At 47.5% G+C, this 5,181-nt stretch overlaps 1 protein-coding gene across 1 annotated transcript in view; it reads left to right on the top strand.

Moving 5' to 3' along the window:
• The first annotated feature begins 407 nt into the window (after nucleotides 1-407).
• The window catches only part of ARFIP2 (ADP ribosylation factor interacting protein 2), a 127,977-nt gene continuing 123,203 nt past the window's right edge, over nucleotides 408-5,181 (top strand). Inside the window, exon 1 of the mRNA XM_030199771.1 lies at nucleotides 408-487. The gene's annotated coding sequence lies outside the window, so the exon portion shown is untranslated. The remainder of the gene's footprint in view (nucleotides 488-5,181) is intronic.

Here is a 5,181-nt window from a genome sequence, read left to right as displayed (position 1 = left end):
GTCGCTAGGTGTTGGAAGAAGCCTTCGCCGCCATCTTTAAATAGGGAAGTGAATAGGTAATGTATTATATCTACATGTAAAATTGTTTTTAACAACCTCAGTTTTATCTATTTTAAAGGATACTGTGCTAAATCTATTTGTCTTTCTGTTGAAAAAGCTCATTAAACCTTATTCTAGCTCTACTATTTTAACGGATGCTGAAAATAGGATCCTTTTGCCCCGCCCTATTAAACACGTTCTCTTCAGTTTCGTCATCATGTCCTCAGTGCGCATAACCTTGTGCGCGGGCTGATCTGCGCCTGCGCACTTCATTTTTATACTTAGAGCCACACACAAGATGGTGGCCGCCGATTATCCCTCCTTGCCTTACAGGTAGCTGTTTATACGTCATTTCCGGCGGTTCAGAGCTTCCGTCGCCGTGTCAGTCAGTGCTCTGCGATCTGCTGCGAGTGAGGCAGAGAGAAGGGAGGAGGGACGGAGGCTGCAGGTAAGTACCGCGCCCGCTTCGTGCACGCGCGTCTTTGAATGCGCCCCCCCCCCCCCATAACACAGCACATTTATAACCGCCCCTCTCTTGAGTGCAGTGACACGTCTACGCTCTCTGCCCTACACTCTGATATATTCCAGTTAACACCCCACCAGTGGCCATAATACCACACACGTGTCACCCCCCCTTTACACCCACACGTATAAACCCCATTGTCACTTAACCACATTCATACACCTGAATGCATCACACACTTACCATCCCACACTGTCACTCAAGCGCATACACACACTTGTGCATCATACATCACACACACCATCCCCCACTGTCACTCAATCACATACATACACCTGTGCATCATACATCACACACTTACCATCCCCCACTGTCACTCAAGCGCATACACACACCTGTGCATCATACATCACACACCATCCCCCACTGTCACTCAAGCACTTTCACACACCTGTGCATCATACATCACACACACCATCCCCCACTGTCACTCAATCACATTCATACACCTGAATGCATCATACATCACACACTTACCATCCCCCACTGTCACTCAAGCGCATACATACACCTGTGCATCATACATCACACACCATCCCCCACTGTCACTCAAGCACTTTCACACACCATCCCCCACTGTCACTCAATCACATACATACACCTGTGCATCATACATCACACACTTACCATCCCCCACTGTCACTCAAGCGCATACACACACCTGTGCATCATACATCACACACCATCCCCCACTGTCACTCAAGCACTTTCACACACCTGTGCATCATACATCACACACACCATCCCCCACTGTCACTCAATCACATTCATACACCTGAATGCATCATACATCACACACTTACCATCCCCCACTGTCACTCAAGCGCATACATACACCTGTGCATCATACATCACACACCATCCCCCACTGTCACTCAAGCACTTTCACACACCTGTGCATCATACATCACACAAACCATCCCCCACTGTCACTCAATCACATACATACACCTGTGCATCATACATCACACACTTACCATCCCCCACTGTCACTCAAGCGCATACACACACCTGTGCATCATACATCACACACACCATCCCCCACTGTCACTCAATCACATACATACACCTGTGCATCATACATCACACACTTACCATCCCCCACTGTCACTCAAGCGCATACACACACCTGTGCATCATAGATCACACACCATCCCCCACTGTCACTCAAGCACTTTCACACACCTGTGCATCATACATCACACACACCATCCCCCACTGTCACTCAATCACATACATACACCTGTGCATCATACATCACACACTTACCATCCCCCACTGTCACTCAAGCACTTTCATACATCACACACACCATCCCCCACTGTCACTCAATCACATTCATACACCTGAATGCATCATACATCACACACTTACCATCCCCCACTGTCACTCAAGCGCATACATACACCTGTGCATCATACATCACACACACCATCCCCCACTGTCACTCAAGCGCATACATACACCTGTGCATCATACATCACACACTTACCATCCCCCACTGTCACTCAAGCACTTTCATACACCTGTGCATCATACATCACACACACCATCCCCCACTGTCACTCAATCACATACATACACCTGTGCATCATACATCACACACCATCCCCCACTGTCACTCAAGCACTTTCACACACCTGTGCATCATACATCACACACACCATCCCCCACTGTCACTCAATCACATACATACACCTGTGCATCATACATCACACACACACCATCCCCCACTGTCACTCAAGCACTTTCATACATCACACACACCATCCCCCACTGTCACTCAATCACATTCATACACCTGAATGCATCATACATCACACACTTACCATCCCCCACTGTCACTCAAGCGCATACATACACCCGTGCATCATACATCACACACACCATCCCCCACTGTCACTCAAGCGCATACATACACCTGTGCATCATACATCACACACTTACCATCCCCCACTGTCACTCAAGCACTTTCATACACCTGTGCATCATACATCACACACACCATCCCCCACTGTCACTCAATCACATACATACACCTGTGCATCATACATCACACACTTACCATCCCCCACTGTCACTCAAGCACTTTCATACACCTGTGCATCATACATCACACACACCATCCCCCACTGTCACTCAAGCGCATACATACACCTGTGCATCATACATCACACACACCATCCCCCACTGTTACTCAAGCACATTCATACATCACACACACCATTCCCCACTGTCACTCAATCACATACATACACCTGTGCATCATACATCACACACTTACCATCCCCCACTGTCACTCAAGCACTTTCATACACCTGTGCATCATACATCACACACACACCATCCCCCACTGTCACTCAAGCGCATACATACACCTGTGCATCATACATCACACACACCATCCCCCACTGTTACTCAAGCACATTCATACATCACACACACCATTCCCCACTGTCATTCAAGCACATTCATACACCTGTGCATCATACATCACACACTTACCATCCCCCACTGTCACTCAAGCACTTTCATACACCTGTGCATCATACATCACACATACCATCCCCCACTGTCACTCAATCACATACATACACCTGTGCATCATAAATCACACACTTACCATCCCCCACTGTCACTCAAGCACTTTCATACACCTGTGCATCATACGTCACACACACCATCCCCCACTGTCACTCAAGCGCATACATACACCTGAGTGCATCATACATCACACACACCATCCCCCACTGTCACTCAAGCACATACACACACCTGAGTGCATCATACATCACACACTTACCATCCCCCACTGTCACTCAATCACATTCATACACCTGTGCATCATACATCACACACTTACCATCCCTCACTGTCACTCAAGCACATTCATACACCTGTGCATCATACATCACACACTTACCATCCCCCACTGTCAATCAATCACATTCATACACCTGAATGCATCATACATCACACACTTACCATCCCCCACTGTCACTCAAGCACATTCATACACCTGAATGCATCATACATCACACACTTACCATCCCCCAATGTCACTCAAGCACATACACACACCTGAGTGCATCATACATCACACACTTACCATCCCCCACTGTCACTCAATCACATTCATACACCTGTGCATCATACATCACACACTTACCATCCCCCACTGTCACTCAAGCACTTTCATACATCACACACACCATCCCCCACTGTCACTCAATCACATTCATACACCTGAATGCATCATACATCACACACTTACCATCCCCCACTGTCACTCAAGCGCATACATACACCTGTGCATCATACATCACACACAACATCCCCCACTGTCACTCAAGCACTTTCATACATCACACACACCATCCCCCACTGTCACTCAATCACATTCATACACCTGAATGCATCATACATCACACACTTACCATCCCCCACTGTCACTCAAGCGCATACATACACCTGTGCATCATACATCACACACACCATCCCCCACTGTCACTCAAGCACATACATACACCTGAGTGCATCATACATCACACACTTACCATCCCCCACTGTCACTCAAGCGCATACATACACCTGTGCATCATACATCACACACACCATCCCCCACTGTCACTCAAGCGCATACATACACCTGTGCATCATACATCACACACTTACCATCCCCCACTGTCACTCAAGCACTTTCATACACCTGTGCATCATACATCACACACACCATCCCCCACTGTCACTCAATCACATACATACACCTGTGCATCATACATCACACACTTACCATCCCCCACTGTCACTCAAGCACTTTCATACACCTGTGCATCATACATCACACACACCATCCCCCACTGTCACTCAAGCGCATACATACACCTGTGCATCATACATCACACACACCATCCCCCACTGTTACTCAAGCACATTCATACATCACACACACCATTCCCCACTGTCACTCAAGCACATTCATACACCTGTGCATCATACATCACACACTTACCATCCCCCACTGTCACTCAAGCACTTTCATACACCTGTGCATCATACATCACACACTTACCATCCCCCACTGTCACTCAAGCACTTTCATACACCTGTGCATCATACATCACACACACCATCCCCCACTGTCACTCAATCACATATATACACCTGTGCATCATAAATCACACACTTACCATCCCCCACTGTCACTCAAGCACTTTCATACACCTGTGCATCATACATCACACACTTACCATCCCCCACGTCACTCAAGCGCATACATACACCTGAGTGCATCATACATCACACACACCATCCCCCACTGTCACTCAAGCACATTCATACACCTGAATGCATCATACATCACACACACTATCCCCCACTGTCACTCAAGCACATTCATACACCTGAATGCATCATACATCACACACTTACCATCCCCCACTGTCACTCAAGCACTTTCATACACCTGTGCATCATACGTCACACACACCATCCCCCACTGTCACTCAAGCGCATACATACACCTGAGTGCATCATACATCACACACACCATCCCCCACTGTCACTCAAGCACATTCATACACCTGAATGCATCATACATCACACACACCATCCCCCAC

This window comes from Microcaecilia unicolor, chromosome 4 (genome assembly GCF_901765095.1).
Source record: "Microcaecilia unicolor chromosome 4, aMicUni1.1, whole genome shotgun sequence".
In the NCBI taxonomy this organism is placed as follows: domain Eukaryota; kingdom Metazoa; phylum Chordata; class Amphibia; order Gymnophiona; family Siphonopidae; genus Microcaecilia; species Microcaecilia unicolor.
This window is presented reverse-complemented; position numbering and strand designations above follow the sequence as displayed.